Source organism: Chenopodium album, chromosome 1 (assembly GCF_948465745.1).
Source record: "Chenopodium album chromosome 1, dcCheAlbu1.1, whole genome shotgun sequence".
NCBI lineage: Eukaryota > Viridiplantae > Streptophyta > Magnoliopsida > Caryophyllales > Amaranthaceae > Chenopodium > Chenopodium album.
Window position 1 is genome coordinate 30,429,055 of NC_137834.1, and position 21,027 is coordinate 30,450,081.

Consider the following 21,027-nt stretch of genomic DNA (forward strand, 5'->3'; position numbering starts at 1 on the left):
AAAAAGAACATACGCTTTAAAATGTGGAACATATAATTAAAAATCTTAAGACACACGTTTTAAAATTTAGAACATACAAGTTAAAATTTTGGAACAAATTATTTAAAATTTGTGACATCGAACTTAACTACTTTATGGTTTAGAATATGTGAGTACTAAATTAAAGCATTTGATTTAATTTAGAACACCTAAGGAAAAGTTTAGAACATCAGATTTGAAATTTAGAACATACGAGTAAAAATTTAGAACATAAAGAATGTTAAGAAAATTTCTCACAAGAGCCTTCCCCAATATATATATATAACGAATTTGATTTTCAGATTTTGGGGCCCTAGGCTGGTGCCTAGGCTACCTCGGGCCAGATACGACCTTGGGTAAAGACTAGAGAAGTACTCCCTCCGTCCCAAAAGTTCGACCCTTTTGGGTAGATTTCGCGGTTATTAAGTAACTTAAATAAAAGAAATAAAAACATATTGGAAACATAAATTTACATGGGGTTTATAAAAAAATAGAGAGAAAGTATTAAACATATATGAAAAAACAAAATTTTATATGGGGATGCTAATTTTGTACAAATATTATTGTACATGGGTGGAAATTTAAATGCAAATTGGTCGATCATTTTGGGACTAAAATTAGGCCAAAAGGGTCAAAGTTTTGGGGACGGAGGGAGTACAATTATATTAGCTATAAATAATGCAAGATAAAAAAAAACTAAAAACATACAAGTAGATAATTTAATTTATTTTGTCAATTCAATGTGTCGAATAGAGATAAAAGCATTAAGTACTTTTTTTTACAATAGTTCAAATTATTATTATTATTATTATTATTATTATTATTATTATTATTATTATTATTATTATTATTATTATTATTATTATTATTATTATTATTATATCTCAAAAACAAAGGTCATACAACCTACAATAAATTAATGGGAAGCTGAGATACAATCTTGGCCCCCACTCCTCTAGCTATAGCAAAGCTTACCCTAGTGAAGATATGAGCTGCAGCACGAGCCCCAATGCTTGCGTCGCCGAGAACCTCTGAATCCGTTTCAGCAACGTAACATCCTCCTTATCTAATTCCCCTAGGGAAGAAAAGGAGAAGGGAATGAAACCATAGTCAATCGCGTGACAACAAGCTTCACACTTAACTCGCTTCCGATGAGCCGCATCAGCCACCACTTGTCCAGGAAAAAAGTCAGATAGCCCTGTCTGTGTCAATGGAGAAGACCCTATGAAGTCGACACATACATCACGACCACGATCCCATGAATAAAGTAACACATTGACAGGTCTGAGGGCCCCGTCATTCCCTCCAAACAACCCTATGTCAACCTCCTTTTCTTGCTGAAATCCCAGATCTGTAGCAAATATCAACAAGTGTATATCAAATTAACATTATGTCGATGTTTAATACCTACAATACCAGCACACCACACCGCGTGGTCACCGAAAATATCCCTAGTAAAAATCCGAGAGCAAGAAGAGCATGTTGTTGAGACAGAGAACAATGGAATACTCATCCGATAGCACAGCACACATCGGTATGTCTTGACATTCATCGTATGACCCAACCTAGAAATAGGGACCGCCCGAATCTAAGAAGAGGTGTGATCTCTCTGCCGCGATCTCCACGATGCCTACTGACAAGGAGACAAAGAAAAGGCGGATTCTGCAGAAGCAATAGCCTTTGTGAAATATATATCTGCCAATTTCTTCATGAGTTTAGGGACAGCGACCTCACAAGGATTACCTAAAATGTCATACTCCACCATTCCATTAAACAGACTCAGCGCATCCTCAAAGGCTTGACCTGACCTATAATACCAGTACGACACATAAGTTTCATCTGTAACCCAGCAGACAGACACTGGGAAGCAAGAAAAGCATAATGACGAACATCACCTACGGAATAAACACCAAGCCCGCCAAAAGCAAATGGTAAGGTGGCAAGCCGCCACTTCCAATCTCCAAACTCGGGCCCCGAAGCAATAACAATACGCACCAAGGAAGATCAAAGAGCCTCGTCAAATATGCGCTGAGCCGCTTCAAAAGCACTTGGAGGACAAGTATGCAAGGCAAAGTAGAGTTTGGAAATTCCAGTACATGCCCTAAGTAACAACAGCTTACACTAAGGATCATCCAGCATAACAACCTTATCCATAAGCGCAATGGTCTTGGTCACCCTCTGCATCACAAGCTCGCCACTAAACCTGGAATCGGAACTAACGGAACCAAGTAGCTTAACACCATGCAAAGGTCGAGCAATAGAAGGGGGAAAAACACCCACAAGACTGCTTCGAGGGTCTTCTGTAGGCCAGGAAACTCTAGTTTTTTTCACGTTGAGATGCAACCCAAAACGAGGCCCTTCCTCCATAATCAACTCCCTACCACCAAAGTGTCACCAATCATAGTGCCCTCATCCAAATACCGCACCTGAAGACATACCTCGAAAGAATATCTGATTTTACACACAAGAGGTTATAAAACCAAAGAAAAAAGGAGAGGGCCAATGCAAGGAGATCACCCTGCTGCACTCCCTGAGATATTATTATTATTATTATTATTATTATTATTATTATTATTATTATTATTATTATTATTATTATTATTATTATTATTATTATTATTATTATTATTATTATTATTATTATTATTATTATTATTATTATTATTATTATTCGTTGTTGTTGTTGTTGTTGTTGTTGTAGTAGTAATTGTTGTTGTTATAGTTTTTGTTGTTATTATTATTATTATTATTATTATTATTATTATTATTATTATTATTATTATTATTATTTTTATCATTATTATTATTTTATCATTATTATTATTATCATTATTATCATCATTATCATCATTATTGTCATCATTATTGTCATTGTCATTATTATTATTATTATTATTATTATTATTATTATTATTATTATTATTATTATTATTATTATTATTATTATTATTATATAAAATAATTAAATCAATAATTTTGTCGATCAATTTTACCCTTGTAAAGTTCAGTTTCTAATCACGTCAATGCTGCTTGATGTGTAATGATGGACAAAATAATTAATTGTTCGTGGCAGCTTATAGTGATCTACTCTCTAGATTGATTCGATAGATGATACTCCTAACATTACCGCCATTGCCTTTGTGGGAAATCCAATGCTAGACATCTAGGTACATATCGGGGCGTGTATATGAGTATACAAACAAATCCAAGGTTCAACAATTAATTTAACCTTTTTAATTGTGGTAATTCATTTCAAAAATTATGTTAATGCTTTATTATGATAAAATATTATAAAAAAATAAAATTTGTCAAAAATAATACAACAATTGAACGGTCCGTCAAAAATAAGTCAAATTGTTAATTATTTCTGAATAGTGCAACTTTTTAAAGATATCCGCTTTAAACAAGTTATACTACCTACAACCTTAATGACCAGTTATTTTTTTTTTCTTTTTAATACATTCGTCTAACAATTTAATTAACTCTTAATTATGGTCAATTAACAATAATTTTTTTTAAAGAATTAAAAACTTTAATTATGGTCAATTAACTATAATTTTTTTAAAAAAAACAAACCCACCTCCTCCACTAGCCACTCCCTTCCCTTTCCCGACACCTTGGCAATCCATAGCATCCCTCCCTACCACTCGACATCGGCTACGCCCGAATCCCCCTCCCTCAATACTAGTTTTGATCCCCCTCCCCCGCGCAAGTCGCCCCCATCCTTCTTCCCAACACTTGTTTGAACCACCGAACCTTCAAACCCCCCCCCCCAATAAACCACACAAAACGCATCCCCAAACCTAAAAAAACCCAAACAAAACCCTTAGTGGTGGCGGGGGAGGTCCGACTAGGGTTATTTTATGGTGGAGGATGGGTTTTAGGTAGTTTTCGGGGGAGTAAGGATTTCAAAGAGGGGAGGTTTGGTGGTTCAGGTAAGCCCCAGGGAAGAGGAGAGGGAGTGACACGCGGGGGGGGGGGGTCGGTGTAAGGAGGGTGTTCCCATCATAGGGGATCCTCCGCCTTAAATTCCCATGGCCCTTTAAAAGTCTAGGACTTTACTCTTGTTAAGGTGTATTACAATTTGAATTCCTGACTATTTGGGGGACCTTGAATTAGAATTGATCCTATCAATATGCTTTTTTGTAAGAAACAAGTAGGAGTTGCAATGAGTTTTAGGAAAACTCATAAACCTCGTTCATGCCTTTCTCCCAAGTAAGGTTCAAGGGATATTTAGCACAAATCGTAAGTTTACCATGCCCAAACTGGTCTACATGTACCAGAATTGAGTTCGGGAGCAAGGGTACTAAAATAACGTTCCCTTTAGGGATGAATCGCTAACGTAGCCCTAGTACGCCCTCTACTAGCTCTTCCTTTTTCACCATTTCATCACCAAAAAATATATGCAACGTGGCTCCTAAAAACTAAATTAGTTGATTTTATTTACAAGCATTAGTCATGTAGGAATTACATTGCAAAAGCCGTTATTCTTATTTAATTCAAATTTGTGAGAAGAACAAAAATAAACAATATTCGCTTTGTCTTGAGTGACAAAACAACAATTAATTATAAAATTATAGTCTCGATTAACGAAAGAATACTATGTGAATTAATTAATTAAAAGTTTGTTTACGTGATCAAACAACACTTATTAATCAATTAATGCTATTTAAACAAGAAAAGAAAAGGGATTTATCTAAGTGCTCAGGAAACTAACGTTCTTCTTTGTATGCTTAGATCTCCGTTTTAGATGTTTATGGACCTTCTTTCTTCTTTATACCTCAAAGGGCTTAAATGGATTCAATGAGGGTTGGAAAGTATTTGGAAAGAGAGAAGAAAAGTAATATGATAGTAAGAGGGTTTGAGAGATAAAGGATTTCAGACTTTAGAGTTTAGCATTCTAATTTTTCTGTCCCCTTTAGGTTTGAACGAAGACCCCCTATTAATAGGCATAGGAATCTAGATTAGGTTTTAGAGTCGCGTCAACAGGTGGCGCGCGCAACTCTCAGAGTCGCTAAGGTATGCCCAGTGCAACTCTTTGACTTGTGCTTGGCAGGAGCGCGCATCTCTAACATTTGCGCGTTGTACGGTTTACCTTGTACGAAAATGCGTTTTAAAAACTTTCATAACTTTTGATTGCAAAGTCAGATTAAGGCGTGTGAGATATCATTGGAAAGTCTGAATGTTTACTTTCCAATGCCGTTAGAATTAGGTTAAAATATGTTGTGAGTCAAACGATATGGCCGTTGCAGTGCAAGGGTATCGGTTTTAGGGCCCGATTTAGTGTTATGATCGTAACTTCTTCGTTTTAACTCGGAATTGGGTTTATAGTATAAATTTGGAAAGCATTTTGAAAGGGCTACCAATCTGTATAAAAGGAATGGTGTCCTTCGAACAAGTGTATAATTCAGATTGTGGGTTCAGAATTATTAGAAAGCTAATATATTTAGTAAGGTCAAGTGATCGGAATGCCTAGGTGGAGGCCGCTTCCGATCAGTAATATTAATGCATAATTAATATTACAGCTTAATATTGACTGAAGCCTTTGGGTCACACCCTTAGCAGTAAACGAACGGACTCGACGAAATTCGGAAGAAATTAATTCGTCGCCCGAGTATTAGTTATTTAGAGGTCGGAAATTCGAGCTTAGAGCGTCGAAACCGAGCGTCGGAAGGCGAGTCAAAAATAGTAAAAGACGAGACGTCAAAATTAGTAATAAATCAACAATAACCAAAATACCCCTAGCATCGGAACCTCGAGTGCTAGGGGTTAGGCAAGCTAGCAGCCCGCACCATGTGCGAGGTATGCTAGCAAGATACGGCCAGCAGCCCGCACATATTGCGTGGCTTGCTGGCACGCTGCAGCTAGCAGCCCGCACATGTGCGAGGCTTGCTAGCAGCAGCCTTCGGCAGCAGCAGCCCGGACTAGCGTGCGTGGGCGTGCTGGCCGAAGAGGCTGGCAGCAAGCAGCCCGCATGTGCGGGGCTTGGCTAGGCCGGGTAGCTAGGGCCGTGGTCCATGGGAGTGCATGTGAGGTAGTCCTCAAGTGTGAGGGACAAGTGGCACAAGGAGAGGAAGGAGTGGGGAGCAAGTATGGTGGTTATGTAATTGGTTCAACACATATTTTATATGCAATTTTAAACCTCTTTGGGCATGATTACTTGGTGGTAATTTGTGTTTGAAAGCTTGGTTTTATTTTTCACATAATTGCAAATTAATTGCATTAAGTGTGAGTACTTTGTTTATTTAGGCTTCTAAAGTGCTAAAGATTCAATCTTTAATTATGTTAAGTGATAGAAACTTTAAAAGCTACTAAATTCCATGAATTTTATGTTGAACTTTGTTGTTTTAATCATTTTTGGTTGATTGGAAACATAAAGTTTCAAACTTTGTGATAGAAATTTGTTTAATTATCTTCATATTGGAAGATATAATTTTTCAAGGATTCACAAATGTTAGTAGTTGGATTTTTCATTTGAACATTAAAGTTCATATTTTTCCAACTCCCTCTTACTTTGTCAAAAATCTCAAGATTAATTTAAATTGATTAAATTAATAATGAGAAAATGCCTTATTTATTTTGTTGCACCAAGTTAAACCAATTTAATTAAAGAATGGTTCTTGGGAATTATTTTGGTTAAATGCACTTTGAAAATTTTATTTTAAGTTAGACTTGTTTAAATTTTCAATTTTTCTCATTGAATTAGTTCTAAAATTAATTTAGAATTAATTATAAAGTCATGCAAAATTTGGGATCAAATCCCGAGGCTATGGCACGCAAAACCAAGGCGGAAGCACCCTTGGCTAGCCGGGCTGCATAGCAGCCCACATGTGGCTGCCAAGGGGCTTCCATGGTGTTACGTGCAGCCACTTCCGTGGCTTGTGCGCACAGCCGCAAGCAGCAGCGGCAACACGCTGCCATGACTTGGTGCGTGCGTGCGTGTTGTGAGGGCTGTTGTGGTGCGGGTGATGGTGCACGTGCATCGTGTTTTTGTACTTGGTGTATCCGTCATGTGCCGGGGCTATGCCGTGGTAAATGCGGCATGGTGCACATGTATTTTGGCAATTATTTTGCAATTTTTCCGTTTTATTTATTTTTAATTAATTTTGTTTATTTTAATTAAAATTTTGGAGGCTAGGCCTCGGTTTTGAGCGGCATTGGCAAAATTTATTTTGACAAGTTTAGGTTCTACCGGCTTAATTAATTGGATTAATTAAGATGGATGCGGAATTTAGTGGGAGCTTCAATTATTAATTACGTCAATTACATAATCGGTTAAACAACTTTGACTAGTTTTAATTAGGCGAGTTAATCGGATTAACCACCTATATTAGTTACTAGTGCGCGCGTTTGTTTAATGCATTATTACTTGTTTGTTGTTGTAAAATGCATGGGTCATTCACAAATCGTGAATGGATGAATGGAATATATATTCTCTCACAGGTTTTATGAAATGGCAACTAGTGGGACCCGATTAGGATAGAAAATATGGACTACGTGCCGTGATGTATTTTTGTAAATCTAAATACGGTCTACGCACCGTTGAGTATTTTTGTACCTTAATATTTAGATTAGTCTTAACCGTAGTTACTAGTGTTGCATTATATGCATGTTTAGGCTTTCTTTATGTTGCGATGATTAATTAAGTTCACTTAAATCAACCAACATAGAAAACCTAGGTCCCTAATAATATTGAGTTAAACTTGCCTTTCCAAAACAATACTTGCACACCGAATGAGTGTAATGGTGGGCTACGCCAAAGCGAGGCACCATTACTACTTTGAGGAACGTAAGGCACACCGGGTGTGCATGATGGTTTTGGTTGAACTCATCGGTATGAGTGAGGAGTCCTCACATGCCGTGGCAAAAGAGATAAATTGTCATGAGAGCATTAGATGCGACGATTATCTAACCAAGAGTGGCTTGGAGCCATTAGCAAAGAGTTGCTTACCTTAGAAGATTGAGTGTTAAGACAAGCCAAAGCATGCTTAACCACTCTTTATTTATTTGGATCTTGGAATCGACTTATTCTCGCCAAATAGGGACAAATTTAATGCGTGGATAAGACGTTTAATAAGATTGAAGTTTGCATGAATGCTCTTAAATTTCAAACTTATTATATTCTTGATAAATGGTTATACTTTTCACTTATATTTATAGTATTCTAAATCAAATAACATTGTTTCCATGATTAGTAAAGGAAATCTTTGAGGATAGTTCTCAGAGAAAGGAAAAACATTTCTAAAATACAATTCTCATAAATGACTTTTATAACAAAGTCCGAAAGGACGGTTGGACATCATGTATTCAAAATACTAGGTAGTTTTGATAAAACATGAATTATTGAGCTCCAAACTCAAATTGTCAATATTTGACAACCAACATATCTTTTCGCTTGGTACATAAATGAGTAGGACTCATCGATGTAGTAATTCAAGCATGAATTAAAGGAAAATATAGAACTTTGTTTTACGGTGCATTAGATGCTTAATTATGCTTAACAAAGTATAAAATTCAAGGTACTTAAAGAAATGGTTCTTAAAGTAAGGTCATGAGATATTGTATGATAAGAAATATAGGAAACAAGGAACGAAGAAAAGGAATAAGATTCCATTTCAACGCATGAGTTCATGTTATTGAAGTTAACTTAGCAACTCGTTATCTTCACAAGTATCGCATACTGCTTGAGTGTTCCACTTTGAAAGTGACCTCAAACTATTAAAGTTAAGCTAAGTTATCGACTTACGAGCTTAGAAGGAAGCAACAAGAGATACATAAGTTGTAAGGTCGTATGCTTTATTTAAAGACCTTTTAAGCAAAAAGGCTGGAACGAATAATGGTTATTATTATGTTCCATAATCAGCAAATGATCCGTTCACACACGAAAAGACTCACATTCAAAGTAAAGGAGAAATAGTTGCAAATTTATTTGAATGACATGGTTATCCAAGCACTAAGTCAAGAATGCTTGATTATAAACAAACATTTCCCTAACATGGTAAACTCACTAAAGTCATGGGCATGATTTGCATTCCGAACATCTTTAGCAATGTCACATCGACAAGAACGTACTCAAGGCTCTATTAGATAGGCTCTTGATAGTTGCTCGATTCGAAATCTTTCTAAGACAAGCAAGTCTTACTTGTTGAAACCGACAAAGAAAAGAGCTATTGTTCTTGGTATACACAATTGACTCCGAAGGCTAAAGAGGATTCAATTACTTCAACGTTTCACAAAGAATTTGAAAGGATATGGCTATATTCATCAAATGTGAACAAACTTGACATGAGTAGCTCAAGAGTTCAGTGAAGTACAAAATTGACTTGGCAAGATATCAAAACATCTAGATTAGATCGAGCGATGTTTGCTTGAGTCAAGCGTGACCATCACAAAGTTATGAAATTGAAATTTTCATAAATAACTCCACAAATAACATAGTGTGAGACCTCGATGCCATTTAAAAATTACTCGAACAATGATGGATCACATCCCTTCCTATAAAGTTCTTAAGATTTGCACGAAGGACTAATGTTACACTAAACAAAAGGTCAAAGCTAAGAAAGGACGCCATATTTCAGTTATGGATAGAATTATCTTCTAAATGTCTTTTCAAGTATATGTCTAAAACTCTTAGCCACAGTGGGAGTTCACTGGCTCAGTGGGAGCTCACCGGCTTAGCAAGAGCTAGGTGGTTGAGTGGGAGCTTAATGGCTCATTAAATGCTAAGATAGCTCAAGTGGGAGCTAAGTGTTTGTTTTACAACGAAATTTTACCCAAAGACAATATACATGTCTCTTTGTAAGCATTCAAGTGAGACCACGGGCATTACCTCCACAACCTAATTAAGAACATAGTGGTTGTTGCTCTAAGTGGTGTCTTTCTAGAAAGTAACACATTTCCAAAACGACAAGTGGGAGGAAAATGAACTCGATGACAATCGATCTTAGCAACAAACTAAAACTGAGAATGTCGGAAGACCTTAAAAGGACTTCGTGAGAATGCTTGATCAAGAATACTCAAAAGGATTGTACAAGTGCCTTAAAAGAGAACTCATTACTCACAAAACATCAGAAATGTTGGAGTAATATAAACATAATAAAAGGGATTTGGAATCGGCTTGAAACTCAGTTGTTGATGCAATTGCCCTGTATAGATATAGAATTCATAAACCTAAGACTTACAAGCACACTATTTACTATTAGATAGTAAATGAATAATGCCTTGTAAGATAGCTATGACAAATCCAAATTCCGAATAATGGTTAGAGGCCATGAAAATCCGAAACAGACCCCATGTTTGAAAATCATGTTTGAAACTTTATTAATTTGCATAAAGGGTGAAAGACCCATCGATTGCAAATAAGTTTTCAAGGAGAAAAATAACAAATGTGAAAATGTATATGCATACATAGCTAGATTGGATGTAAAGGATACAATGAAATTCATGGAGTTGATTTTAATAAAAAACCTATTCACCAATCGGAATGCTCAAGTCTTTTTCTTGATTGATCTAGCAAAATTGCACATATGAAATATGGCAAAATAGATACCAAAACTTCCTTCCCAAAATAGGATTTTGGAAGTGACTATGGAATAGTTTAAAGGTTTTGAAAATCTAAATAATGCTAGATTTGAAAGCAAGCTGAAGGAATCCGTCATGGGATTAAAGGAAGCATTGCATATAGGAATTGGAACGTGTTTTCTCATAAAGTTAATAAGAGGATTGGCTTATGGAGAAACATAGAAATTCTGATGAATAAGAAGTTTAGTGGGAGCAAAAGTAAAGGTCCAACCAGAAGCTTACGAACTCTATTGTGAAACAACTATCAAATGCTAAATGTTTAGATTTGAAAGTATTTTGACAATGGACCAAGCTAAAGGCGATACTTAGTATACATATTGGGAATTAAGTTCTATGGTATAGACTTAATTAAATGTTTAAATGAGTAAAGGAATTTACCATATTAAACATGAAGGACTTTGAAAGGCTTTCGACCCATATGTATAAAACTAAGTAAATGTTTGAACTAAGTATAAGCTAGGATAAATACTAAGTCAAACAAGAAAGACTCTAGTAAGAGACTTTCAACCATATCACATAGCGAACATTTTAGCAAAGACTTAGTGAAACTGAATGAGCTAAAATGTCAAATTGATGGGATAAAGATTTAGAATCATTCTACAATTACATCCATTGTGTAAAGCTATGATATGGTATCGTCACACGACTTACTTTCTTAGTGCATGTGAAGTACGTATATAGTACCAATCAACTTGAATCTAAGTATTAGATTATAGTCAAGAACATCTAAAACACTTGGATGAGTTAGAGGATGAGTTCTTGACGCATGGAAACAAATATAATTTGAGCATTAATGATGCAAGCACAAACCTTAAATAAGGATGAAATCCTTAATAAGGAAGCCATTTGTAAGCACGTGGTAAGAAGCGTTGTGGCTTGAGAAATGGTAACATAGATGTGCATCCATGTATAATGTGCGGAAATTTAAGGTAAATTTCCATGATCACAAGTGATTAGGGTATTCCAAACATTGTGAGCCGTTGGGAGTGAAACCCAAGCAAGGCATCATCAAGAAATCTACTAAAGTATATGATGAGAATATTGTTGCCTTAAAAGGCAATAGTAGAGAAGATGTTAAATGGAAAGTTCGTTGTTGACCGTTGATGATTGTAGGTTGTCAAGATGAAGGTCGTAAATCATGTAAATGAGTGGGAGTCATTGCTTGGACAATAAATCCTAAATCACATGTAATTCATTAACACTCTCAAAATTTTATCATCTTATTATGGAAATGGTTGATAGTGAAGATGCTAAGATTTGCAAAGTAATTATAACTAAACCTATGCAATAAGTGAACAACAACATTCACAAATTGCGTGACAGAAATCAAGCATATTAGATATGGGTGTGATTTCTATAAATGTTTTATGAAGAGTACTACTCTTAAAACATTTGGGAAAACCATTTATCATAAGATGAAATATTGTGAAGTTTCATAGTGCAATAAAATTTTTCTAAATATTCCACAAAACTATTTAATTGTGGTTTAGAATTAAATAATGAGTCCATTCGATTTAAAGAATATTCAAAATAGGGTATCAAGACAATGTCTTGGATAAAGAAACACCTATCAAGTGAACATTGAATATTTTAATAAAAAATTATCCCTAATCAAGGTCATTTATATGGTGGACGATTAATGACCAATATAGATTAGTGTGTAGTATGATTTACAGCACCGTTTCTTGTGCTATAAGGACGTAAATCATTTGCATAGGTATTGGTTTAGAACCATACTTGTAGACACCTAAAAATGTCTCCCCAAAACCAAACCCGTTGATGAACACCTTTCACCGCCATTATTGGTCGGGTTGAGTATTTAATTTTTGGAGTGCTTAGATCCATGTTCTATCTAATATATTTCATGAACCAATCCAATTTCTAGCTCATTTCCCTAAACCATAACCTATTTTCCACTTTTCGTGTCCACATCGCAAAACCGAGAGAAACTGATTTTATGGCTATACAATTTTGATCCAATTATTATTTTGTTGGATAGGCCTTTAAATAATCTTTCTAACCATATATCATAAGCCCAATTCCGAGCTATAACGAAAAAGATATGAGCAAAACACTAAACTCGGCCTAAAAACGACACCCTTCCAATAAAACGGTCATATCTTAAAATCTACAAATTTTTTTGACCTGATTCAAATTGGGTTGGAAATTAGACTTGATAATCTTTCCAATGATATATTATATTCTTTATTCCAAGCTATGGATCAAAAGTTATCACAATTTGAAAAAACGCGTAAAAAACTGGAATCGTCGTGCAGGCAACCAAACCCCCGCGTCACGGGGAAAGTGACGTGAAACGGGGCCTGGTACCGTGACACGGGAATTCTCAACGTGTCACGGTGCCTGGTGCCGTGACACGGGAATTCCCGTGCTCATTTCCGCACTCTTTTAACGCGTAAATTTCCCGCGTCACGGGTGATGATGACGTGGCACGGGGTATGGTACCGTGACACAGGATTTTTCACCGTGTCACGATGCTTTCCCGTGTCTTTTCCGCGTTTCATTTCCACGCGCTTATGAATTTGGACGCAAAAAATCCACCGTGCCACGGTATGTCTTCCCGTGTCACGGTGCACACCTCATGACACGGAATTTTCTCGTGTCACTCCAGTTGTCCACCGCGTCACGGGATTTTTCCCCGTCTGACGGTGCCTACCACCGTCTGACGGTGCCTACCACCGTGTCACGGTGTTTTCTGCTGTGTCGCGGCGTTAATTTTTAGGGTTTTTTTTTTTTATCTTTTTAGGGTTCCGCGTGTTCCCTCTACTCATTTTCCCTATAAATAGGACCCCCCTTTCTGTAGTTCGAGACACCAATAATCATTCTCTCTCACCTTACACCAAAAGTCATTCTCTTCTCCCTCTTTAGCCTAAATACTAGCCATCCTATTATCTCATAATACTTCCCCTAAGCGCTCCAAGGAGTCCATACAATACCCAAAGTTCTATACTTAAACCAAGGTGTGGAAAGGTAGAATTAACTGAGGGTTTGGACCAAATTAACTCTACTTTCTATTTAATTTAATTTAATTTCTATTTAATTTCTGTTTTTTTATTGAAGTTACTAACAATTTTGATTCATGATATAACAATTTAAAGGAACGCGCGGAATGTGAGTAATTAATTAATTTAATTACTTATTTTATTTTTATATTGCTAGTATCATGATTAGGGTTATTTTATATTTGATTTGACTAATGCTATTATTGTTAAATTGCTTCCAATATTGATGTTATTTTTTTATATTTATTGATCACCATATTGCGTGTTTAAAGGGAATATGTAATTGAAAATCACGCCTAATAAGATAATTTGGACAATCGTTTTAGGATCCTTTTTAATCTTGTTATTTAATCAAGTGATCACGATATTTTAGAATTATGTGTTGCATTAATATTAGGAAATTTTGACTTTTACCACCAAAAAATTTGGACAAATTGTTTTTTACCACCTACTATTTTAAAAGTTGTATTTTACCACCAAATAATGTTCTAAAAATTATTTTTCACCACCTACCGTTAAGAAAACCGTTAAATCTAACGGTGTTAAAAAACATTCTTCGATTTTCGTGCCCGAAATATGTTTTTTTTAGGTTTAGGGGGGCATTTTGGTCCTTCGTGTCCAATTTGAGGTCAAAATTGATAAAAAATGATCGGAAATACCTCGTTATGCGTGTTCACGCAATTCGATGTATTTTTAAACACGCAAAACGAGGTATTTCCGATCATTTTTTATCAATTTTGACTTCAAAATGGACCCAAAGGTCCAAAATGCCCCCTTAAACCTATGAAGAACGTATTTTGGGCACGAAAGTCGAAGAATTTTAAAAAAATTCCGTTAGATTTAACGGTTTTCTAAACGGTAGGTGGTAAAAAACAATTTTTTGAGTTTTATTTGGTGGTAAAATACAACTTTTAAAATAGTAGGTGGTAAAAAACAATTTGTCCAAATTTTTTGGTGGTAAAAGTCAAAATTTCCTTAATATTAAACCAATTTAGCTTAATAATAGTTTGGAGCAAATTGAATCTCTGTTTGTATGCCTTTGAGATCGCAGGAATGCTTTTCACTATAAGAATCGAGTAGAGGCCAATACGGGCGAATGTGACTCCATGACTCACTTCGTACCATCATCCCCGATCCTCCTTTCGTGGTTCCGAACCATATGGAGTTAGTAATCTCATGGATTATGAATGGGGTGTAACCTTCACGGGTCAATCGTTGTTGCCTATCGTTGTCCCTTATCGTGGTTGCCTTTTTATGATCTGTGAACGGTTTACAAGTTCCTTAAAAACTTATTGGCGACTCCCTACTTTATTTGTCCCTAATCGTATTATGTCAATTCCCACTTCCTATGAGTGTCAAGCATATTCACCATATGCTTTAACGTAGGCACACTTCGAGCAACGCCTACAATACTGGATCAACCTATGAGAATACTTTAAGAGATTCAAAATCGTCATAAGTATATTTCTCATTACTGCTATCGGAACTCTTTTCCTTGACCATGAGTATTGTGAGGTCTCTTGTTTGAGTACTAGTTCGTTTTTTATGTCGGTCAAACGTCTGCTGTAATTGGGGATTATAACGACGGCTATCAGGCGGCTAGGTCCTCTTAGTAAGAGAAGCTACATTACAAGACTGGGAATGTTCCCCTACTAACAATAGGGAACATGTCTTGTTGTTTACAAGGCCTCTCGAAGAGCGAGACTGTGAAAATGCATGGCCGTGCTCAGATGGATTTTAGAAATCATCTGCTTATTGACAGTAAAACTCGGATTTTGAGAAACACTTCTGGACGTAATAGGGATGACGAATAATCTTACCCTGTAGTTCATGAAGAGACCTGAACAGACATAGGAAACATGCTATACACTGAATGCGCACTTGCCCGGAAGGACAAGTGGGAGATTGAAAGGAATGGTGTCCTTCGAACAAGTGTATTATTCTGATAGTGGGTTTAGAATTATTAGAAAGTTAATATATTCAGTAAGGTCAAGTGATCGGAATGCCTAGGTGGAGGCCGCTTCCGATCAATAATATTAATGCATAATTAATATTACAGCTTAATCTTGACTGAACCCTTCGGGTCACACCCTTAGCAGTAAACGAACCGACTTGACGAATTAATTCGGAAGAAATTAATTCGTCGCCCGAGTATTAGTTATTTAGACGTCGGAAATTCGAGCTTAGAGCGTCGAAACCGAGCTTCGGAAGTCGAGTCAAAAATAGTAAAAGACGAGATGGCAAAATTAGTAATAAATAAAAAATGACCAAAATACCCCTAGCATCGGAACCCCGAGTGTTAGGGGTTAGGCAAGCTAGCAGCCCGCACCATGTGTGAGGCATGCTAGCAAGCTACGGCCAGCAGCCCGCACATAATGTGTGGCTTGCTGGCACGGTGCAGCTAGCAGCCCGCACATGTGCGAGGCTTGCTAGCAGCAGCCTTCGGCAGTAGCAGCCCGCACTAGCGTGTGTGGGCGTGCTGGCCAAAGAGGCTGGCAACAAGCAGCCCGCATGTGCGAGGCTTGGATGGGCTGGGTAGCTAGGGCCGTGGTCCATGGGATTGCATGTGAGGGCGTCCTCAAGTGTGAGGGACAAATGGCACAAGGAGAGGAAGGAGTGGGGAGCAAGTATGGTCCCCTCCTCTCCAAGTGGTCATCACTTCCCTTTGCATACAATGATGATACTTGTTGATTTATTACTTGCTTGCTTATTTTATTTATTTTAGCTTTAAAATAAATTGAGGAATTTTATGATCCCACATTGATGGGATAGAAATTCCCACTCTCCCTCTTGCCTATAAATACCCATCTTGGGATTTTGGGAAGAGTGCTTGAGTAGGACTTCAATAGAGCATTGCATTTGCAAAAACTTTTAAACTCATATAATACTCGGGTTTTGGTCGGACCTCGCTAACCTCGAGGTAACGAACCTAAAAGTCGCTAGTAGTTTTTGCGGGTTGATTTCCGTAGGAGGCTCGCATATTTTTGGAGCTCGAGCTTTCAAGTAAGAGCCCGACTTTGAGGGCGAAGCACGCTTCAAAGGTAAATTCTGATTTTACCCTTTTGTGATTATTTGTTATTCTTTATGATTTTATTAATTGCGAGTGGTTCCTTGGGTCGGGGTTGTTTCTACGGTGAGTCGGACTCACCAAACCCCAACATTGTATTGGCTTTGAATATAAGTTTGATGGTTGGTTTATCTTATTGGCTCGATTTTTAACAATGTAAGATCCATTGGACCCAATCATTGCATTTAACGTATTTGGGTTTTGTTATCAATCAAGTTTAAACATGTATGAGCACATTTTTAGGCTTAATTAGTAATTAGAAAAGGCTTTAAGATAACTTGGTCTCAAATATGGGTTTTAAGTTACTTCATAATGCATTTCGTAGTCCATAAACACTTCAACTTTAATCTAGCATGAAGAACGGATTTTTGTAACATCATCGCACTTCCTGTCGGTACAAGAGGTCAAAAGTAGGTGTCTACATTCGGGGCTAGGGGGAAAGGATGAGGGCTAATTGTAGGGCGACGGGGAAGGGGGTGGCTAATGGAGGAGTTGGGTTGTTTTTTTTAAAAAAAATTATAATAAATAAATAATTAAGAGATGATTTTTTAACTAGTGTAAAATTAACAAGGGCGCTCGGAATGGGGGTAATAAAAGTCACACTAGGTAAATTATAGTCGATTAGAGGTATTATTGTAGGGAGACAAGGTGTTTATGAATGAATTAATGTTGTGTTAACATAAGGAAAAGAGAGGGGTGGAGGAATCATTAACCTCAAAATGAGGGTAATAGGCTACCCAAACGGCCTCCCCCTAGTGTGACTATTACCCCCAAAATAAGGGTAATAGTTCCTTTTCTTCACTTATCACCACATCATCACTATATAAATCTTCATACAATCACATCATCACTAACTCTCCCTCTCCTATATTTACTTTAGTTTTGCTTTATTTGACTTTTATAACCCCTTAATTACTCCCAATCCAAGAGCCCCTAAAGTGCTTACAGATTACCATTCTCCTCTATATTTTATTAATTTTGAAATTCTAATATACTCCATCTCCGTCCCTAAGTTAGAAGCCTATTTCTCTTTATTATGTGAGTAATAAATATTAGAACGAAATAGGTTTCCAAAGTTCCAATAAAGGGGAGGAGGGAGTATTATCTATTAGAGCAAGTTAAGACTTGAGGTGACATCATCATCTCAAGTCTTACAACTTATGTTTAAGACTTCTCCCATTTTTCTTCTTAAATCTCAACCAAGTCTCAAGTTGAGTCTTGAAATTACAAAACTCAACTTAAGACTTGAGATTGGGACCCTCCTTTATTACCCTTTTTTATTTACACTTCATTAATGTTGTTATTATATAGAAAATATAAAGAGATAAAAAAAATATATGTCATATATTTGAGTCTTAGGGTTAAAGTGATAAATTTGGACAAGTCTTAGTGAGTCTTAACAAGAATTTGATGACATCATTTTCAATGGGGACCACAAAAAATGATGTCACATCCAAGTCTTAAGACTTGGGGCTAAACTTGCTCTTAATTATAAATGTAGAAAAGAAAAATGTAAAAGATTACTTAATTTAAATAAGTATTGTAATTATGAAAAAATTACATAAAATCACTACTACAAAATTGGCCAAAGAGACCACAAGTTAGAGACCATTTAATTAAATAGGTAGTCTCTTAGTTTCAAGAGACCAAATATCCTAAATATGTGGTCTCTTTGATATTTCGAGAGACCACTTATTTGAAATAATAGGTCTCTTGTAGTTTTTCAAAATTTTAATTTAAAACGGCAGAGACCATTTTTCTACATAAGTGGTCTCTTTTTTTAAAATACATATAATAAATTTTTTTTTTAAAAAAAAAAAAAAAAACAAAGGAGAGACCGGTGGAAAGTTTAATATGGTCTCTACTCTCTACATTATCAGTCAAGATGGTCAACACATTCCCAATTCAATTAATTTTCTTTTTTTTTTGGGTTGGAACCAATTAATTAATTTAATTTTCATTTTCCCCCAAAACAAACCGCCAAAAACAAATTTGCAGCAGCAGCGGCGCACCGATCGACCTTCAATTCGATTCTTCCGCCATTGTTTCCACCTTCGTTTTCCACCTTTTCCATTTTCATCTTCCTCCATTTTCATTTCCAAACCCATTATATGAAATTTATTACAATCTTTTGAAATTTAGAACCCAATTTCAAACCTTTCGTCTATTGCACAAACCCTTAAACACACGCACCGCGACTCTTGCAATCGCTCCACCACCTAGGGTCGCACGACTAGCCGGAAAACACCGCCTACAGTCACCTACTGCGCTACTAGCACCACATAGGGTCGCACGGGTAGCAATTGATTGGTTGTTTTGGGCATTGAATTCGCAATTTTAGTACTACTGCTCTAGCTATTCGCACAACTTTGCTAGCCTCCACAAGACCACAATCGACTACTGACGCATTCTACCTCCGGCCAACCACTGCCAACAGGACCAGACAAAACACCCTAACCAGCCCCATTAGGGTCATCGCAACTAAGCTAGGTATCATATTTATTTTGTTTGTTTTATGTAGATATTATTTTGAATATGAATCGTGTAATTGTGTTTATTGATTTTTTGCTACGATGTTCTATTGTTATAGTAATCTGCCCATCTTGTTCATATATGAATCCTGTTTTCAGTTATACAGTAGTGAGTTATTGGATTTTGATTTTCCCGCGAAAGTTTGAATTTTTTAAAAGTTGAATAAAATATTTGCTATAATGTATGCCCATTTTTTTTTAACACAAAAAGGGAAAGTAGCTTATATTATATCAAGATAGAGCTGATGATTGAAATCATCAGAGCAAAAGTGAGGTTCCTGCTAAGCACAATCAGCAGGTCTGAAGGAGGATAATCAGAAGGTATAACAGACCAATCTGAATTATCCAAGTCCATCCTTTTTTTTACTGAACTTGTACATTTTCTTTATAAATAGAATCTAACATTATAAAATTCTGTCACATTATTATTTTAGTTCAAATAAAACCTTCTATTTGTGGCATTTGTGTTCTTATTTCGGGACAAACTAGCCTGTTCCCCCAACTTAAAGGAAGGTAAGACTTGTGACTTTATGAGTAGGGCTGAAATTTAGGCTTTGATTATCATCATTTATCTAAACTTTGTTGTGATTGGAATTTTTTTCTTTTTTTTTTCTTTTTATTTTTTACAGTCCGATGCCACGTCGTTAATAGCATACAATGCGATGATTATAGATGCTATGATTAGACCAAGATTACACTTTAATTAGTGTTTTGCATTTTGATAGAAATCGTTGGTCTATTTTTAGTGATTAAACAGAGTCGTTTTGTGCTATTACATTTTTAATATTCGAAATTATTAAGTTTAATTATGTTGCTAAGGGTGAAATTAAAATCAAAGTTGGAATTACCGTATGATATTTGATGATTCTTGACTCTCTTTCTGAGGCTACATAGAGACTTTGTTTTTAAACTTTGTCAATTGTGTGGTTAAAATTATTTTGATCTAGAGTTATGTTTAATTTGACTAAAACACACAACATAAGCTAAAAACAGAAGCATAAAAACATAGTAGAGATAATTAACAACATCATAATAATTGTTTACAGCAGCAAACGGAGTGAATAGCTGCACCATGGAACTAAGTGTCTAGTCCCTCTAGAATCTCCATTGCATATGTTTGGTAAACTTCAGGAGGAGGGTAGTTAAAAGGAACCATTTCACCAAGCTTTTACATAATGTATGCCCATTTGTTTACAACTAATGCCACATTTAAAATTGTTTGATTTGCTAGAAGTATTTTCTTTTCCATTAGTGAATAAAATATTTGTTTCCATTTGTTTACAACTAATGCCACATTTAAATTTGTTTGATTGGTAGGAGTATTTTTTTTTTCCATTAGTGATTAGGATTTTATGGTTTGTTTCTGGCAAATAATGCTTAGGGTTCATGTGGATTTAATTAGTTGCCACCAATTGCATACCTTCCTCTGTTTTTAATTGTGATTTGGTCTTTGTGTTATGAATATTCTAAGAATGACTCATGAAAGTAACATGTGTTAATAGATTTTGAGGATTTTATGTTTTGTTCTTCGTGCTTAGAAATGGATCGAAGTTGGATAACAACAACAAAGCCAGGTGACCCTGAATATCAACAAGGTGTTAAGGGATTTATTAAATTTGCATTTGAAAATAGTGGAGGTCGCTCCAAGCTACGTTGTCAATGTTTTATGTGTCATAATTTTTTGCATAATAGACCGGATGAAATTCTCAATCATTTAAATAAATGGGCATTTGATAGAACATATACCCATTGGATTTGGAATGAGGAACGTAGAGACATGCATGCGGGTGATAGTGGTGAGACTAGGGAT

At 36.0% G+C, this 21,027-nt stretch overlaps 1 non-coding gene across 1 annotated transcript; it reads left to right on the top strand.

Annotated features, from left to right (window-relative positions):
* The first annotated feature begins 19,844 nt into the window (after nt 1-19,844).
* LOC145566693 (small nucleolar RNA snoR2/U65) lies at nt 19,845-19,997 on the top strand. The gene has a single exon (XR_014095474.1). It is a non-coding gene; the product is annotated as a small nucleolar RNA snoR2/U65 (small nucleolar RNA).
* Nucleotides 19,998-21,027: the final 1,030 nt, after the last annotated feature.